The 20,870-nt window shown below is 36.4% G+C and overlaps 2 non-coding genes across 2 annotated transcripts; one reads left to right on the top strand and one right to left on the bottom strand.

Moving 5' to 3' along the window:
- The first annotated feature begins 11,850 nt into the window (after positions 1 to 11,850).
- Positions 11,851 to 11,993, top strand: LOC142874738 (small nucleolar RNA SNORA40). Its single transcript, XR_012922372.1, has one exon. It is a non-coding gene; the product is annotated as a small nucleolar RNA SNORA40 (small nucleolar RNA).
- A 7,080-nt stretch (positions 11,994 to 19,073) lies between these two features.
- LOC142874641 (U6 spliceosomal RNA) lies at positions 19,074 to 19,180 on the bottom strand. The gene has a single exon (XR_012922300.1). It is a non-coding gene; the product is annotated as a U6 spliceosomal RNA (small nuclear RNA).
- Positions 19,181 to 20,870: the final 1,690 nt, after the last annotated feature.

Here is a 20,870-nt window from a genome sequence, read left to right as displayed (position 1 = left end):
GTTTCTATGGTGGCCCATTAGCTAACAGAAAACATGCTGCACCAAGTAATGAGTAACTTAATTTTTATTAAGTTTAAAAGAATACAATAAACATTTCTCGAGCTCCTTCTGTGCACGGGGCATTGTGCTAAATGCTGGAGACTTGAGTGAGAAAGCACGAAAAGTGGCAGCCAAGTCTCCAAAGAACCTTGACAAATCCAGGTTGAGAATGTCCCATCTAACAAGGAATAGTATAAATGAAAGTCTGGACGTAAATTAGAAGAATGGAGACTACTCAGGTGTGCTTGGGATCCAAGGTGCTTGGTGAGAAATAAAAGCTGCTTTGAGTGCTGCTGCTAAAAATCTGAATAATTTCCAATATTTCTTAACTTTTAAAAATTAAGATATGGAGAACTCATTCCAGTGTAGAAACACAATAAATAAAATAATGCTTCCATTTTCTTTTATAATTGGCTTGGGTGAGGAGAGTGTGAAAAGAGGTGATAAGGGTGGAGATGATAAAAGGAAAAAATTTCAGATTGACTCATGGTCAGAAAACAAGCGGTATCAGCAAAGAGAAAGCTCCATAGAGAAAAAGGTTGATAGATACATTTCCGAAGGGCCTAGAATAGTGCCTGGGTCATAGTAGGTGCTTATGAAATACAGTCATGCATGGTAAACAGTGGACCAAATATATGACAGTGGTCCCATATGATTACAATGGAGCTGAAAAATTCCTATTGCCTAGTGATATCATAGTCGTAATTATATGTAGGCCTCCGCTAATGTGTGTGTTTTTGTCTTAGTTTTCAACAAAAAAGTTTAAAAAGAAAAAAAAATGTGGACATAGAAAAAAGCTTATAGAATAAGGATATAGATATTTTTGTACCCTTGTATGATGTGTTTGTTTTAAGCTAAGTGTTATTATAAGAGTAAACAATTTTTAAAAATTTAAGTTTATAAAATAAAAATGTACAGCAAATACAAGTTAATTTACTTTTTTTTTTTTTTTTTGAGACAGAGTCTCACTTTTGTTGCTCAGGCTAGAGTGAGTGCCGTGGCGTCAGCCTAGCTCACAGCAACCTCAAACTCCTGGGCTCAAGCAATCCTGCTGCCTCAGCCTCCCAAGTAGCTGGGACTACAGGCATGTGCAACCATGCCCGGCTAATTTTTTGTATATATATTTTTAGTTGGTTAATTAGTTTCTATTTTTAGTAGAGATGGTGTCTTGCTCTTGCTCAGGCTGGTTTCGAACTCCTGACCTTGAGCAATCCACCTGCCTTGGCCTCCCAGAGTGCTAGGATTACAGGCGTGAACCACCGCGCCCAGCCATTAATTTACTATTGAAGAAAGAAAAATTTAAAAAATAAATTTAGTATAAATGTACAGTGTTTATAAAGTCTACAGCAGTGTACAGTAATGCCCTAGGGCTTCACATTCACTCGCCACTCTCTGACTCACCCAGAGCAACTTCCAGCCCTGCAAGCTCCTCTCCTGGTAAGTGCCCTCTTAGGTGTACTATTTTTTTTTATCTTGTATACCACATTTTTACCATATCTTTTCTAAGTTTAGATAAAATATTTATCATTGTGTTACAGTTGCCTACAGTATTCAGTACAGTAACATGCTGCACGGGTTTGTAGCCTAGGAGCAATAGGCTATGGCATACAGCCTAGGTGTGTAGCAGGCTCTATACCATTTGGGTTTGTGTAAGTCCACTCTATGATGTTCCCACAGTGAAGAAATTGCCTAATGATGCATTTTTCAGAACGAATCTGCATGACTGTAGTTATTAAATGACATAAAAAAATCATATGAGAAAGATTATAAAAGGAAAATAGGGAGATGCACAAGCAAAGATGTAGAAAGCAAGGAAAATATTGAGAGAGGCAACTAATGCAGATAGAAATACCCATATTCAAAGGAAGCAAGTTGGAAGGGACATAGGGAAGGAAGTAACGGTTGGGACTCAGAGAGGCTTATACATTTATGCCAAGTTCTAATGAGCAAATGACTCTTTGTACTGTGTCTTAGATACCATACTGGGTATGTGATGTGGTCCTGGGGAAAGTTACTCAACCTTTTTGTGTTTCGTCTGTTAAAAAAAACTAATAGTGCTGAAAGGAAATGGAATCAAATGTAGTGTGGTAAAATGTTAAGATCTGATGGAGTTAGGTGGTGGATACATGGAATTTTTGCTGTACTAGTCTCTAAGTGTATGTTTGAAACTCTTCATAATAAAATCTAAAATTATAATAGAATGGTTAATAATTGAGCATGGGCCCATCTAGGTCCCCCTCCCCTACACAAGATCCTTAGGGTTAGGATTGCTAGAGCACAACAGCAGACTGGATATGGGAGGCAAATGGGAGGAGAAGGTTGTGGTCTCTACAAGGCCTGGTGCCCTGCTGATTAAGAAGATCATTGTGCCTAAAGGAATTGCAGGTTTGGGAAAGAAGCTAAGTTCATTTTTTTATTCATGTTGTGGGAATGCTCAAGGGAATTCTTCAGACCAAAGGAAGTTTGTTCCTTATAGAAATGGGGTTTCACAAGGCACAGGAAGGAAGCAAAGGCTGAAAGATGGGGAGACACAGAGGTGGGGAGAAAAGAGGGCCTTGCTGAGGTTGGGGGATGAGAAGAGAGGGAGGGGTGGCAGGAGACAGGGCTGGGGGTCTTGGTTTCTAGTTTTTGACAGTGAAGGAGGAGGAGGAAGCCCAGGAGGTTTGGATGGAAGCCCAGATCAAGGGCGTGGCAAGGAAAACAGCTGAATTGGTTGAGTTATCCGGCTACAGGAATGTTGGCTTCTGCAGGGTTCTTTTGCCTCCCAGGTGCTGGGCACAGTTGCTCAGAGCAGGGTAGGTCACAGGGTCAGGAAGGAAGGAGGTCAGAGGAGAGAACTGGAGATATCAGCCCATGAAAAATGCACTTATTTTTCTTGGCATTTGACAGGTGGACTAGATGGAATCTAGCTGAGAGCTGAGCCAGCAAACAGATTCCCTCCATTCTTCTCACCATCCCATAACCTTCTCCTTTGTTTAAGGCATCTCTTTTCCACTTTTTTTTTTTTTTTTTTTTGCCTTTGGTGGACATTCTACTTCAGTGTGTGTTTGCTAAATGACAGTTTAAGGGAATAAGTGTAATAACCCACTCAACTAAAGTTGTTTTTGAAATGACAAAGCAGCTTACTTAATCAAAAAAACTTTGTTATTATGAATTCCAAAATCTTAACACTATTTTTTAGGTTGTGGAGGTACCCAACTCATGAATGAAATTAGAGAAAGATTTTTTGATGTCTGTGATCACAAAGAAACTTTTTAATTTTGTCCGCATGAAGGAAGATTTCTAATGCAATGATTACTGATTGGTTTTAGAAAATCACAAATCCACTCTATAACATGTTTATGGCAAACAAATACTGTATCATCATGGAGTCCAAGCAAAAATTAGCATGTCCTAAAAAAGCACCAGCTGTTGAGAGCATTGTAGAGGGGGATGAGAGAATTCAAGCTTAATTAATTATTTTTGGGGGGGTTAGAAAACAAAATCCTTAAACAAAGACAACATTGTATCTATAAGGCACTAGCATTTCTAAGATTCTATCCACAGAAAGGCCAGCAAACATAAAGCCAAGTCTTTCACTGGTTTTTGAATCACTTGTATAAACTTGGAAAATTACAACAGAAAGGAACCAAGAGATTTTGTCTAGATAGCTGACGTCAAAAGACTGGTCTGCTTCCTTTTCTTTTCTTTTTTATTTTAACACCAGAGCATGCCAACCAGTGTTCTCATCTTTTATTCTTTTGCACTCAGATTGTCATCAAATCTGATTTCTTAAAAATACCATCTATTTTTTATGATTCTTCAATATCAATTGCAATCAAACTTTAAAACTTGTTTGTAAGTAATAGGATGAACGGTTTAACAGTAAGAGTGAAACTTTATTGAATACCAGAGACTATCCTAAGCATTGTGCACACCCTATTCTTTTTCATCCTTATAACAACCCTTCAACATGGTACTATTATTATTATCATCATCATTGCAGTTTTACAGATGAGGAAACTAGGGCTTAGAGCAATGGTTCACAGCTGTGGCTGCCCATTAGAATTGCCTGGGGAACTCTTAAAACTATCAATGGTCAGGCCGTCATTCACCTGGACCAATTAAATCAGAACCTCTGGAGGTGGGACCTGGACTTTAGTAGTTTTTAAAGCTCCCCAGTTGATTACAAAGTGCAGTAAAGGGTAGAACCACTCGCTTTTAGGGAAATTAATTAACTGGTGCAAGGTCACAGGGCTGATTGAGTGACGGAGTTGGGTTGGAATCCAGGTTGGTTAGATTTCAGAGCCTCATTTTAACCTCTCTACTATATTGCCTCTCAAGGTATTTAATGTTTGTTTTAAAACAAAAACAAAGCAATTAATATTTGTATTTTCATATTTTATGTAAGTATGGAAAAGTGCATAAAACATCCATAGAGCTATGAGTGATAGTAAAACATACAGCAATATAAAAACTACAAAAATTTCAAAATAGCACACTGCCCTGTCTGCTCTTCCATGGTCACAGCTTTCTGTCTTCTCCCTTTAGGAATCTTACATCCTGACTTTTATGGTATTCATGTTTTGCTTCTCTTTTTGCTTTACCACTTATCTATGCTTTTAAAAACAATACTGTTAAGTTTTGCCTGGTTTTGAACTTTACATGTAAAGATTCATACCATATGTATAATTTTGTGTCCAGCTTTTTTATGCTTGTGAGATTCATCTATGTCATTATGGTTATTGTTGCTCGTGTTCATTGTGATGTGGTATTTCATTGTATGAATGTATTATAATTTGTCCACTTTATTGATGACAGATATTTGGGTGGATTCCAATTTGGGGCAATGGTAGCAAATTTCCTGTTGCACGTGCACATGAGATTCTCTAGAAGCTGATTTGTTATAGGTTATGTCTATATGCTGGTTGGCATTTATTTAAATTAACAAGTAAAAATTGTATATATTTATGGTGTACATGTTTTCATATATGCATACATTGTGGAATGGATAAATCATGCTTTTGAACATATGCATTAGCTCATGTACTTGTCATTTTTTTTTGTGGTGAGAAAAATCTCTCTTAGCAATCTTCAAATATACAATAAAATATTATTAACTGTAGTCACCATGGTGTAGATCTCTTGAACTTATTTTTCCTGTCTAGTTAAAATTTAGTGTTCTTTGATTAACATTTCTGCAATTCTCTCACCCAGGGTGTGCCTTTTTTTAAATTGATAGGTAATGCTAATCAAATTTCCAAAGTGGCTTATACTACTTCACCTTCACCAACAGTGTACGAGATTTCCTAATGCTCCACTTTCTAATCAACACATGGTAGTGTCAGACTTTAATGTTTGCCAGTGATGTGGTTCTGAAATTATAACTCTTGGAATTTTTAATTTATATTTTTCTGACGATCAATGAGATCTAAAATCTTTTCATATGTTTATTATCTATTTGGATTTCCTCTTTTGTGAAGTGCCTATTTGAAAGTTTTGCCTAGTTTTCTATAGGTTGTTTGTGTTGTTATTGATTTGTAGGCGTTCTTTTTTTAAAAAGTATTATCAGCATAGAAATTTAATTGAATTCAAAATTGTAGGTGTTCTTTATATACTCAGGAGTCTAGTACTTTCTCATTAATATTGTTGCAAATATTGCTGAAATATAGGATAAGTGCTTAATTTTAATAAAGTTGAATTTTTCCTTTAGGGTTAATACTTACATGCTTAAAAGATTCTTACCCTGGGTTCATGATTTTCCTATATTTTAAAACCTTCATAGTTTTGCTTCTCTTATTTAGATTTTCAATTCACATGGAATTAATTTTTGTGTGCATGGGAGAGAAAGGACCAATTTTATTTTTTCCCATATGGGAAAAATGGTCCCAGAACCATTTTTTAACAGTCTGTTTTTTCCGTTATGGTCTATAGTGCTATTCTGTCTTATATTAAGTATCTATTTATGCATAAATCTGTTCTGGCTTCTTTATTCTGTTGCCCTGCTCTATTTTGTCTATCCCTGAGCAAATACTATCTTATCTTAATTATAGATTTATAATAAGTCTTGATATCTGGTAAAGCAAGACTTTCCAACTTTTTCAAGAATATTTTGGATATTCTTAGGTCTCTGCATTTCCCTAAATTCTCACACAAACCTGCTGGATTTTGATTGGGATTGGAATGTTAGTCTATCAGTCAATTTGGGGGTACTTTATAATTTTGAGTTTTTCAAATTATAACATGGTATGGCTTACCATTTTTTAGAGATTTTTATTAATGGCTCTTTTAAAAAGTTTTATTTTCTCTGAATAGATTTTCAACATCTTTTGAGTTAGTCATATGTCTATATTCATATAGGTAAAGTGTTATCTGTTTTAAAAGTGGTATTTATTTAAATTTCATTTTCTGATGCTATAAGCTAACATACACATGAGTACCAACACTTTGACAGGGATACTAAAGGAATGAAAATTTACAGATCATCGCACTCATGATTATAGGTGTAAAAATCCTGGAACATTTAGGTAATCAAATTGTACACTATAAAATAACTAATTTATCATCAATTTGGATTCATTCCAGGAATGTCAGGTGACTGTAATAATTCTAATATTAGAACTTTCATTTATTGTAATTCACCACATTGACAAAAATAGAGGAAAAATATCATTTCAACAGTGTAAAAAATTTTTTATAAAATCGAATATCCATGCATAATTTGCAAATAATAGAAGAAAACTAGTTTAAAATCTAAAAATGGTTACCTTCAAAAAGCATAGTTCAGGCCGGGCGCTGTGGCTCACGCCCGTAATCCTAGCTCTTGGGAGGCCGAGGCGGGCAGATTGCTCAAGGTCAGGAGTTCAAAACCAGCCTGAGCAAGAGCGAGACCCCGTCTCTACTATAAATAGAAAGAAATTAATTGGCCAACTGATATATATATGTAAAAAAATTAGCCGGGCATGGTGGCGCATGCCTGTAGTCCCGGCTACTCGGGAGGCTGAGGCAGAAGGATCACTCGAGACCAGGAGTTTGAGGTTGCTGTGAGCTAGGCTGACACCACGGCACTCACTCTAGCCTGGACAACAAAGTGAGACTCTGTCTCAAAAAAAAAAAAAAAAAAAAAAGCATAGTTCAAACATTATTCTTAATGGTTAAAGGAGATGTTTTTTATGCTTGAGATGATTCTAAGATTACTTTCTGTTTAACATTGAAGTAAAAACCCTTGCCAGATGAATTTGGTAAGAAAAAGAAAATAAAAAAAGGCATAATTTGAAGAGAAGAAATGAAGCCACTATTACTCACAAATAAGATTATCTTAATTGACATTTCAAAAGAATGTATAGCTGAATTACAATTAATAAAGGAATTTGGTAAGTTTACTTGATACAAAAACCAATAAACATGAATCAATTGTATTGCTATATTTTTGCAACAGTTAATGTAATTCCGAATTACCTAGGAATAAATCTAACAAGCATTTGCAAAACTTTTAAGGACAGAATTAGAGTATATTATTAAAATAACATTAAAGTCCATATCATGTTCATGGATTGGAAGTCTCAAAACCATAAAAATTGCAAAGCTTCATCAATTGATTTGTAATTTGATATAATTTAAGTTAATATTGACCTATTTATTTTGGGGAAACTGGCCAATCTGGGTCTAATGATTACATGGAAAAGCAAATATTAATAGTTTGCTCATTCCTGAAGAAGAACAAGGGAGGTAGCTTTGCCTCACCAGGCAGCATGAATTATTATAAAGCAATGGTATAGGAGTCTGCTATCTGCAGAGGCAGAGATGCAAAGACAACTGAAATAGCAGAAAATTCAAAACCAGAACTGTATGTGTATGTATGTGTGTATGTGTGTATATATATATATATATATACACACACACACATATATATAAACTTAATTTATAACAGAGCTTGCATTGAAGATAGACTAAAGTAGACTTTACAATAAATAGAGCTACAAATCTGGTTACTCATGTAAAAAGATGAAATTGGATTTCTATTTATATCATATCCTCCTAATAATGCCACATGTGTGAAAAATTTAAATATAAAAGGTAGAACTATACAACCTTTATAGGAAATTATAAATTCGAAGTAAGTTTCTTAAAGAAGACACACACACATATACATCTCAATCATAAGTGATTGGTAAAGTTGGCTACCCTACAAATATGAACTTATATTTACCAAGTGCCACTATAAAGAAAATGAAAAGATAAGCATGGAAGAAGATATTTGCAACACACACAACTGTGAAAAGAATAGTAAGCAGAATAAGGAAACAAACCTTACATATAAATATGGAAAATAGCAGCCCAATAGACAGACAAAAGTCTTGAATGGCACCTCACAGAAAAGAATTAACTGAATAGCCAATAGGCACATGGGAAGATCTTCAACTTCTTTAGTTATTAGGTAAATGAAAAGTAAAACACTGTAAGATACCATCTCATACACTCCATAGGGAAAAAAAATTTAAGTGTGGGAGTCATGTATAAGAGTATTTATAGCAGCCATTTTTGTAATAAGCAATATCTAGAAACAAACTGAAGTGTTCAACAATGGTAGAATGGATACGTAAATTGTGGTATGTACAATATAGCAGTAAAAATGGAATGCACTCAACTTTGCATAACAACATGAATGAAATTCAGAAACATAATTTTGAACGAAAAGATCAGGTTCTGGAAAAAACATGTTTTCATTTATCCACAATCATAAAGCCATATAATTTTATATTTGGTCATATAATCATATTTGGGGAAATTTTTCAAAGAAAAGCAAGGGAAGGATAAAGCAGAAATTTAGGGAATATGTTGACTCATGAGAAGTATACCTATAGAGCTTCGAATATAATGTAATGTTCTATTTCTTAAACTTGGTGGTAGGCACACAGGTTTTTAAACTTTATTTTCATAAGTATTTGTTTTAATATTCTTTGTACCCTATACTTATTTTATAAACATTCTCTTTATATGTATAAAATATGTTAAAAGATTATAGTAAAGAAGCACTATAAAGTACTTTTTTGGCAAAAAGATAAAAGAGCTAAAACAAAAACCAAAAAGCCTCATCAAAAAGCATACATTGAGTGATAATCATTCCATGGATTGTCTCAGTTATCTAGTATGCATAAAAAACCAACCACTCCAAAACTTAGTGGCTTGTAACAACAAAACTAGTTATTCATGATTCTGCAACTGAGCAGAGCTTGGAATATCTCTATTCCATGTGTTGGCTGGAGTTACATAGTTGCATTCAGCTGGGAACTCATTCAGTTGAAACATTTCAGATAGCTTTACCTGCCTGTTTGCAACATTTGCTGAGCTGGCTGTGGACCTAATGGCCGAGCTTCTGTTTTTCTGTATATTTTTTTTTCTTTGAGACAGTCTCACTTTGCTGCTCAGGCTACAGTGAGTGCCCCTGGTTTCAGCCTAGTTCACAGCAACCTCAAACTCCTGGGCTCAAGCAATCCTACTGCCCAGGCTAGGGTGAGTGCTGTGGCGTCAGCCTAGCTCACAGCAACCTCAGACTTCTGGGCTCAAGCAATCCTGCTGCCTCAGCCTCCCAAGTAGCTGTGACTACAGGCATGCATCACCATGCCCGGCTAATTTTTTCTATATATATTAGTTGGCCAATTAATTTCTTTCGATTTATAGGAGAGACAGGGTCTCGCTCTTGCTCAGGCTGGTTTTGAACTCCTGACCTGGAGCAATCTGCCCGCCTCGGCCTCCCAGAGAGCTAGGATTACAGGTGTGAGCCACTGCACCCGGACCCATAGTTTCTTATCATTCAGTGATGTCAAGAAAGGGAAAACAGAAGCTACAAGAACTTTTAAGATCTGGGCATCAGTGCTGTTAAATATAATACCAGAGAAGTAAGATAAGTACATCACTTCCCTACATTCTATTGGTCAAAGCAAGTCATAAGGCCAGCCCATACTCAAGACAAAATCTACCTTTTGATGTGCAGAGATGTGTGCCTACACAAATAGGAGGACTTGTTGGAGGTCATTTCATTTCGACCTTGTTGGAGGTCGAAATGATTTACCACTGGAATCATAGTATTTATGCAGCTCCCATAGTCTATTGGCGGAAAGCTGGTTTTGCTCAGTTCTTTGAATAACTTCATTTGACAATTATTTTTAAATATCTACTATGTGCCAGGGACTGTTTTAGCCATGCTAAGAGTAATGAACCGAGAAACAAAAACTCCTTTCATCATGGAGCCTACATTTGAATGATTCAGGTAATCCTTCATATCACATGCCATTTTATACCAGAAACCAATAAAATTTGACAAAAGAGAGAACACTTGGTTAATTTAATAAAAGAACAAGATCATGCAATTGCTGCTGGCCTTACTCGATGGCCCACCTGAATCAGAAAGAACTAATAGAACAAAAGGTGCCAGAAATATAAATCTGCTTGAGAATCCATTCAAATGAATCCAGCAAAAACCTACTATATGCAAAGATCTTTGCTAGCCTACTGGAGTGGGAAATTATTTTGGAAGCATTTGATTTTAATCAATTAGGATTTGTTGGATGTATTTTTGAGTTGCCAAAGGAGATTAAAAAAATTAAAAACACAGGATTCCTGTCTTCATGGTAGCAACAATGTTGAGTGCTCTTAAATATAATACCAGGGAAGTAGAGTAAGTGCCATAGTTGATATAAGTGAAGTGCTAGGGGTTTTATAGAAGCCAATATTTTGTACATTTGTGGGAATCATTGTGCCTTCATGGACTAAGTAGCATTTGAGCTGGTCCTTAAAAATTGACCACATTTTCATTTAGGAGTGTGCCAGGAGGGTCAAAGAAAGACAGAACAGCTTGATGTGCCCTGTACCATCAGCTCAGGTGGTAGGTGCATCTTTCCTCCTCATTTCCAGTTGAAGCAAGCTGATGTGGGCATTAATGGTACTTCAGTGATTTCCATTTTCTACTTGAATTCCTTGTTTAAATGACCTATTTACATTACTAGGCTTGGTGACGCCTATGCCTAGAGGTGTCTGGTAGTTGAAAATGAACAAACAGCGGTTAGATATTTCTTATCTCTAATGGATGTTCTGCAAATCCCTTAGCTTTAGCATTTTGTGTGCAATGAATTTTAAAAAATGAATAAAAGGAATAAAAATGATGGACATACACATCCAGGTGCTTTGTGCAAACATCACGTTGTTCTTCTGTTAAGGTGACTCTAAACATAGGATATGCAGTTGGAATGTGGTTGACACAAAACTGTGTGTACCTTTTCTCTTAGTCTCCCATTTGTGAAAAATGGACTTATGTTTGGGAGGACAAATACTTGGGGTTTCTCACCTCTTGAGGTACTGATCTCATCAGGATACTCCTTTATACAAAAGGCTAAAGTGAGTCTGAATGCCCAATTACGGTCATGTCTTCTCTTCCGGCGTTCTGGATTCTCAGAATATTATCTCTACTGTATCACAAATATCTTTCTCTTTCTCCCTCTCTCCCTCTAATAAATAGTCATCCATTCATTTGACAAATAAACATTGAGTAATATATATCAGCCACTATTCTATGGACTTGTGATATATTTATGAAGAAAACATAAACAAAATTCATACTCTATTGGAGCTTATATTCTAGAAAATAAATAATAAACTCAATGAGTAAGAATCTTATGTAGTATGTTAAAAGGTGCTATGAAAATGTATGTGCTATGCAAAAACTGAGCAGGGCTGGGGGCGAGTGTGTAAGTTACAACTGTAAAGAGACTTTTGAAGCCACTTGAAACTCTGACTTGGGTAGGGCATAGATAATATATATAACCTAAACATTTGTACCCCTGTAATGTGTTGAAATTAAAAAACCCACAATCTTCATTAAGAAGTGGGTTATCTTACAGGTGCAAAAAGTAAATCCTCTTTTGCAATGCAGAACTCATAGTTCAGTATGAGTTTTGATACATATAAGAAGGACTATTACGAGGAGAAAAAAAAGTGGGTTGGCATTTGTTCTTGTGAGTGTAAAAGTCTTCTGGGCAAAGGGAGCCACCTGGGTTTAGACTCCCATTAGTGGGAGCTTGTCCAGGATCTTCTAGGAATAGCCCATAAATTAGTGTGATTGGTGCATAGTGAGCAAAGGAGAGAATAGTAGGAAGGAGGTGAGAGAGGTAACAGGGACAGATCGCTTGGTGACTCAAAGGATTTTGTAAGGACTTTGGCTTTTTTTTTTATTTCGGCATATTATGGGGGTACAGATTTTAAGGTTTCAATAAATGCCCTTTCCCTCCCCTCACAAGTCTGAGTTTCCAGCATGACCATCCCCCAGATGGTGCACATCTCCTCACTCATTATGTATGTATATACCCGCCCCTCACCCCGCTCCCCCCTGCCCAATAACCCATACTACTAAGTGAAGTATCCCAAGAATGGAAAAACAAGCACCACATATACTCACCAGCAAACTGGTATTAACTTAATGAGTGTGTATTGACACCAAAGGTATAAGTAGATGCTCCTGGGTTCATAGAGGTTAAATAACTTGCCTATGATGATAATCAGCAAGAAAAAGAACTATGGAACTGTCAACTACATGAAAGAAAGATATGTTGCATAAGAAAAAATACTTAAGAAAATACATCAAGCTGTTAAACTGTTAAGTAGTCACCACTAAATTGGCAATTTGTGAGTGTGATTGCTATTTTTCTACATTTTCTAAAATTTTTACAAATATGTTAATTTTCATCAGAAGGGAAAAATTTAAATGTGAACACACCTGACCATCTTAAAATAAGACCAATTTGATAATTTCCCATTGCTGATATTAGATCAATGAATGCTGATCTCTTCAATAATTTGCAATTATATATCCTTCTCCTTTTTGTCTACCCTCCTGCCCCTGACCATTTCCCCCTGAGTACTCCAGGAATCCACAACTGTATATTACAGAAATTTCACTTCTTCAGTGGTCTCTTCCAATTGGTTCTTGGCTTAATGATCAATTCAAACCAGATGGGGGATCAATTTTTCCTGCTTAGATTGACAAGGATGAACATTATCAGTGAGATGGTGAGTTAGAAAGGTGTGTCCAGACAGTGCAAGAGGGTAGGCCTATTCTCTGTGCATGCTGGTGAAGCCACACTAACAGCACTACAGTTGTGCAGCCAGATGTTGGTGCATGAATAACAACAAACTTAACTGCCACCACAAATTATCTTTAGGTATTTTGAAAAGCTAACATTCTTTTCAATTTTTATAATAGGAGCTCCTTGACTTTCCCAAAAGAGGAGGGTGGGGAGAGAAAGAGTAAGAGAGAGAGATGAAAAGGCATTATGGTGTAACAGAAAATACACTGAGCTGAGATCAAGACAAAATATCACCATTTACTATTTGTAAGATCTTGGTCCAGAGCCTTATGATATTTTTTCCTTTTATTTTATCATATTATGAGGGTACAAATATTGTTAGGGTTACATATATTTCCCCTGCCATTCCACTCCCCAACCCCTGCCTTGCCAAAACATCAAGCGTGTCCAACCACTAGGTGGTGTGTATCATACCTATTTTGTAAGTATATGTCCTTCCCCTACTCCCCCCTCCCATCTGCCCACCACCCAATAAAAGTTGTTTTCTTTTTTTCCTTTTTTGACCTTTTGGTTACATTGCATATCTTTGCCTTTCCCTCCAAGGGGTTAGAGGTATTCCCTTACCCCCACTCACAATGCTCGCCACAACCCTAAGATGTGTATCTCCCCCTCCCCAAACCCTGGTCAACACTACCACCATTTGAGCACTATAGTTTTAATCAGTCAGTACCAATTTGATGGTGAGTAGATGTGGAACCCATTTTCTTGATCTTGTGTCGCCTCACTTTGGATAACGGGCTTAAACTTAATCCAGGATAGCATAAACACTGCTAGCTCACTGTCATTTCTTAGAAATGAGTAGTATTCCATTGTGAGTATATACCAAATTTTAATTATCCACTCATGAATTGACGGACACTTGGGTTGTTTCCATGATCTTGTAATAGTGAATTGTGCTGCCATAAACATTCGAGTGCAGATGTCTTTATAATAGAATGTCTTATGCTCTTTGGGGTAGATGCCCAACAGTGCTATTGCTGGATCGAATGGTATTTCTATATCCAGCTGTTTGAGGTATCTCCAAATTCTTTTCCACAGAGGTTGCATTAATTTTCAGTCCCACCAGCAGTGTAAGAGTGTTCCTGTCTCTCCACATCCTTGCCAGCATTTGTTGTTTTGGGATTTCTTGATACAAGCCATTCTCACTGGTGTTAGATGGTGTCTCATTGTGGTTTTGATTTGCATTTCTCTGATGATTAGAGATGTTGAGCATTTTTTTTATATGTTTGCAGACCATTCTGTCTTCTTTGGAGAAGTTTCTGTTCATTTCCATTCCCCATTTCTTGATGGGGTTGTTTGATTTTTGTTTATTCTTGTTTATTCTTTCAAGTTCTAGATTCTTGTTATTAGACCTTTATCAGAAGTGTAGAGAGCAAATATTTTCTCCCACTCTGTGGGTTGTCTATTTGTTCTAATGATGGTTTCCTTAGCTGTGCAGAAACTTTTTAATTTGATGAGATCCCATTTGTTTATTTTTGATGCAGTGGTGATTGCCTTGGGGGTCTTCCTCAAAAATTCTTTGCCTAGACCAATGTCTGATAGGGTTTTCCCAACATCTTCTTCTAGGATTCTTAAGGTTTCATGCCTTAGGTTTAAGTCTGTTATCCATCTTGAGTGAATTTTTGTGAGAGGTTAGAGGTAGGGATCCTGTTTCAATCTTCTGCATGTAGCTATCCAGTTTTCCCAGCACCATTTATTGAAGAGAGATTCTTTTCCCCAATGTATATTTTTGTCAGCTTTGTTAAAGATTAGATTACCGTATACTGATGGTTTCATCTCTGGTATCTCAGATCTATTCCAGATATCTATGCTTCTGTTCTTGTGCTAATACCAGGCTGATTTAACTATTATTACTTTATAGTATAGCTTGAAGTCAGGTAGACTGATACCTCCCAGTTTGTGCTTTTTACTTAAGATTGCTTTGGTTATATGAGGTTTCTTCTGGTTCCATACAAAGTGCAGAATTATTCTTTCTAGATCTGTAAAGAATGCTGGTGATATTTTGATGGGGATTGCATTAATTCTGTAGATCACTTTAGATAATATTGACATTTTAATGATATTGATTCTACCAATCCATGAACAAGGTAGATTTTTCCATCTATTCAAATCATCTGCAATTTCTTTTTTTAGTGTTTTGTAGTTCTCCTTGTATAAATCTTTTGCATCTTTCACTAAGTATACTCCTAGATATTTAATTTTCCTTGGGACTATAGTAAAGGGTATTGCATTTTTGATTTGAGTTTCTGCTTGATGGTTCTTGGCATATATGAATGCTTCTGATTTATGTATATTGATTTTTAACCTGAAACTTTACCAAATTTATTTATTAAATGTAGGAGTCTCTTGGATGAATCCATGGGGTTTTCTAGGTATAATATCACATCATCGGTGAAGAGCGAGAATTTCATCTCGTCTGCCCCCACTTGGATGCCCTTAATACCCCTCTCTTGTCTGCTATATAGCTTGTCTGATTACGTGGATCCCCTTAATACCCCTCTCTTGTCTGATCGCTATATAGTTTGTCTGATTGCTTGAATGCCCTTAATACCCCTCTCTTGTCTGATTGCTATATAGCTAGGACTTTGAGCACTATGTTGAATAGGAGAGGAGATAGTGGGCATCCTTGTCTAGTTCCGGATTGAAGAGGGAATGATTTCAATTTTTCCCCATTTAGAATGATATTAGCAGTGGGTCTGTCATAAATGGATTTGATAAGTTTAAGGTATGAACCATCTATGCCTATTTTGTTAAGAGTTTTTATCATAAGGAGTGTTGGACTTTGTCAAATGCTTTTTCTACATCTATTGCCAGAATCATATGGTCTTTGTTCTTGATTTTATTTATGAAGTGTATTGCACTTATAGACTTGCATATGTTGAACCAGCCTTGTATCCCTGGAATAAAGCCCTTCTGGTCATGGTGGATTATTTTTTTGATGTGCTGCTGAATTCTATTTGCTAGAATTTTACTTAGGATTTTTGCATCTGTATTCATGAGGGATATTGGTCCGTAATTTTCTTTTTTTGTTACATCCTTTCCTGGCTTTGGTATCAAGGTGATATTGGCTTTGTAGAATGAGTTAGGAAGGATAACATCCTTTTCAATGGTGTGGAATAGTTTCTGTAGTATAGGTATGAGTTCATCTTTGAATGTTTGGTAGAACTCTGGAGTGTAGCCATCTTGTCCAGAACTTTCTGTTTGGGGAGGTTTTAATTACTGCTTCAATTTCTGAGCTTGAGATTGGTCTATTCAGGAGATCTGTTACCTCCTGGGTGAACTTAGGGAGGCTGTATGAATCCAGAAATTTGTCTATTTCATCTTCGTTCTGTAGTTTTTGGGCATATCGTTTTTTATAGTAATCAAATATGACGTTTTGTATTTCTGTGGTGTCTGTTGTGATCTCTCCTTTTTCATTTTTTATTGAGTTTATTAGAGTCCTTTCCCTTTGAGTCCTTGTCAATCTAGCAAGAAGGCTATCAATTTTGTTTATCTTTTAAAAAAACAAGCTTCTGGTTTTGTTGATCTTTAGGATAGTTCTCTTGTTCTCCATTTCATTCAGTTCCACTTTGATCTTTGTTATTTCTTTTCTTCTACTAGGATTGGAAGTTGTTTCCTCTTCTTTTTGCAGTTCCTTGAGCTTATTCATTAGGTTGTCAGTATCTAAGCTTTGTGTTTTTTGGATGTGAGCGTTAATTGCTATTAGTTTTCCTCTCAGGTAAGCTTTTGCTGTATCCCACAGGTTTTGGTAACAAGTATCACCATTATCATTTTGTTCAAAGGAATTCTTGATTTCCCTCTGAATTTCTTTCTTGACCCAATAATTTTTCAATAATAGATTGTTTAGTTTCCATGATTTTGTGAGGTATTGAGTGTTTCTATTGGAATTGAACTGTAAGTTTATACCATTATGGTCAGAAAAGATACAAGGTATATTTTCTATTTTCTTGAATTTTTTCAGATCTGATTTGTGGCCTAGGATGTGATCAATTTTGGAGAAGGATCCATGGGCTGCTGAGAAGAATGTAAATTCAACTTTATTTGGGTGGAATGTTCTGTAGAGATCTGTCAGACCTTTTTGCTCAAGGGCTCTGTTCAGGTCCATTATTTCTGTGCTTCTTTTCTGTTTAGAGGATCTATCCAGATCATTCAGTGGAGTGTTGAAGTCCCCTGCTACTATGGCAGTGTTGTGTAACATGGTGTTTAGATTAGACAAGGTTTGTTTTATGTAATTGGGTGCTCCTGCATTGGATGCATAGATATTAAGAATTCTTAAGTCTTATTCTTGGATTTTCCCTTTCACCATTATAAAATGGCCTTCTTTATCCTTTTTTACTTTTGTTATCTTAAAGCTTATGTTATCTGCAAATAGTATAGCTACCCCAGCTTTCTTTTGACTTCCATTTGACTGGATTATAGCTTTCCATTCCTTGACCTTCAGCCAGAAGGGATCTTTATGGGTTAGTTGTGTTTCCTGTAGACAGCAGATGCTAGGCTTGTGGAGTTTTATCCACTCTGCCAGTCTATGCCTCTTCAGAGGACAGTTTAAACCATTTATGTTTATTGAAAGGATTGAAATTGGAGGAATATTACCATTCATATTGTTGAGTGAAGACTTGTTGCTTTGTCTTACTCCTTGTGCCATCATGTAGATAGAAATCTAAACTTTAATTCTTTGAAGATTTTACTTTGAGGAGTGTCTATTGCCCTGTTCGGTTAGAAATGCAGGCCTGAGTATTTCTTATAGGGCTGGTCTGGACTTTGCATATTCCTTCAGTGATTGCTTGTCTGAGAAGAACTTTATTTCTCCTTCATAAATGAAACTTAATTTTGCCGGATAAAGAATTCTAGTTTGGGCTTTGTTCTATTTTAGAAGGTTAAGGATAGGCACCCAATCCCTCCTGGCTTGTAAGGTTTCAGATGAGAAGTCTGCTGTTAGTCTGATAGGTTTTCCTTTATAGGTTAATTGTTGTTTTCGTCTCGCTGAACGGAGTTACTGCTTCTTTCACATTTACTTTGGTCAACCTAATGAGCATGTGATGAGGTAATTGCCTTTTCATGTTGAGTCTCCCAGGCATTCTGTGTGCTTCTTGTATTTGGATATCAAGATTTCTGGTGAGGCCCAGTATGTTTTCCTCGAGTATTCCATGAAATAAGTTTTCCAGCCCTTGTGATTGTTCCTCTTCCCCTTCTGGTATCCCAATAACCCTGAGGTTTGGCTTTTTTACATAATCCCATACTACTTGTAAGCTTTGGTCTTGTTTCTTGTTTCTGTGTTCCCTTTCTTCCTCTGAATTGTTTAGCGCATAGGCATATAATGTTCAAGCTTTGAGATTCTTTCCTCTGCATGGTCCATCCTGTTTTCTTGATGCTTTCTACTGTATTATGGAGATCCTTGATTGTTTTCTTCATTGCCAAGATTTCTACTTGGTTCTTCTGAATAATTTCAATTTCTTTGGAGAATCTTTCATTCATTTCCTGTATTGTTCTTGAGGTTTCTCTGTGTTGTGATTCTATTTTCTCTTCAATTCTGTCAAGCTTTCTGAAAATCCATATTTGAAATTCTTCTTCTGTCAGTTTAATCATATCATGTAAGTTGGTGTCATTTGATGGAGGTCAGGTATTATCTTTTGGAGGTGACTTTTCTCTCTGCTCCTTCATGTTTCCTGTGATCTTCTGCTGGTTCTTTCTCATCTGGGTGTTTTGTCGAAAACTGGAGGTGCTGGGGCTGGGTTATTGGCTAAATTCTGGTGTTCCTAAGGATTGATCTATGGCAGGGTTGGACGTATATGGTCTGGTCCTGTAGTGACTTAGAGGATTTTGATTCTGTTGGGTAGTCTTTGGTCCAATGTCTTGACCTTATGTCTGTTGAGATTAATAGGTTTAGGCCCCTTGCTCAGAGATTCGGGGGTTAGGAAAAATACGGAATGCTTCACGAATTTGCATGTCATCCTTGTGCAAGGGCCATGCTAATCTTCTCTGTGTCGTTCCAATTTTAGTATATGTGCTGCCAAAGCGAGCATGAGCCTTATGATTTTGAGTCTCAGTATCCTCATTTGTAAAATGGGGATTATGATATAACTTTCCTATTTGATTCAGAGAGTCATTATGAGGATTAAAATGAGATAATGTATGTTCTATAATAGCTACTTGTAGTCTTTAAAAACAAATACCAATACCAATAAAAGGCATTCTTATTTTTCACTGAAATTATTCCCAGATCATTGCATGCCAGAGGTAAAATTTCCTGAAGTTACTTACAAGGGGAAAAAAAAAAAACAACTTTCAGGCACTTGAACATCATCCTTGAAAGGTGCAATGTTATTAATCTTTTCACCCAGTGGGATATAAGGAGAACAGTAAGAAGAATTAGCAAGTTAATCATTGTAACATTTATCAAGATTTTTTACATGTCCTGAGCTCAAATCATTTGTTTTAAGTTTCAATTTTTTTCCACTTATTATACAATAGGTTATTTCTTCATTTTGAATGAATACAGAAAATTCTCCTTCTTTAAAAAAATTTTTCCTTTAGAGATTTCTGATTTGTCATGTCCTAGAAAGCAGAAATAAGAAAAAGCTGTTAATGAATGTGCAGTGACACCCAGATGTTTCTGGAGTCCCAGAGTTTCTGAGAAGAAATCATACAACCCATTGCTGGGACAGAAATGCTTCATCGCCTTTTGCTCCTCCTGACACCCATGGCTGTAGTGCAGAAGGAGTATCAGGGGCTAAGGAGAGACAGCAGCAGTGATGGATGGAGTGGCCTTTAAAGAGATCCTTGGCAACAGCAGAGAGACTTATGGAGCCTTCCAGGAATTTTGCTGAAAGCCAAAATAGCTGGGGAAGAGGAGGTGGGAAGAAGCAGGAATGAGGCTCCAACAACTAGTCTTGTATAGATCACAGACATTGGTTTGGGTTGTGCTTATTTGTCCAGGTCTGATGTGTTGTCCTATCTTAGGTTGGTGGTCTGTTTATGCCACAATTTTTTTGTGCATGCTTTTGTTGTGACGTTAGATAAATATTTAAGAAATAATGGTTGTTCACATAATGGGGTTTGGAGGCCAAATTGGCCTTTTACATCCTATGTATGGGTATTTATCATGTTGTGCAGAGTTCATTGGAGGAAATTTCACAATGGCAATGCAAAAGAAACCATTGTAAGCCCACAGTACACAGAATCAGGGGGTCACTGAGTTACCATAATAATGTTCAGCTGTTTTTTTTTTTTTAAATTACAGCTTACAAATGTGCCCCTAATGCAATCTAAACAGTTTATGTTGTATCATTGTAAACTACTTTGCAAAGCAATATATTATAAAAACAAAGTTTTTGTTTTCCTTTAAAGTCAAAGGCTACAGGAAAATTAAATCTTTAAGGCTCGTCTTAAAGATCTTCATTTTATTTCTTATAAATTTAATACTGAGAGGGAAGGGAGGGAGGCAGGGAGACAAAAAAAGAAAAAAAAGAAGAAAATGTATAGCCAAGTAAAGCAATTGGGTCTATTTATTAAAAACATGGTAGGCTTACGTCTATTATGGTCAAAGAGCTGCCTTTACTGATTATCTTTTGATTACTTAGGCCATTGGTGTCTATCCTAATCTTAGGATATTCTAATTATTTTGATGATTCCAATGTGTATGGGGGAGGGGTCCATACCCAGCATACAAGTTTGAAAGATGAGTCAGGCTTGGTTCAAACACATGTTTAGGTT

This window comes from Microcebus murinus, chromosome 12 (genome assembly GCF_040939455.1).
Source record: "Microcebus murinus isolate Inina chromosome 12, M.murinus_Inina_mat1.0, whole genome shotgun sequence".
Taxonomy (NCBI): domain Eukaryota; kingdom Metazoa; phylum Chordata; class Mammalia; order Primates; family Cheirogaleidae; genus Microcebus; species Microcebus murinus.
The sequence above is the reverse complement of the archived record's forward strand: the minus strand, read 5'-3'. Positions and strand labels throughout refer to the sequence as shown.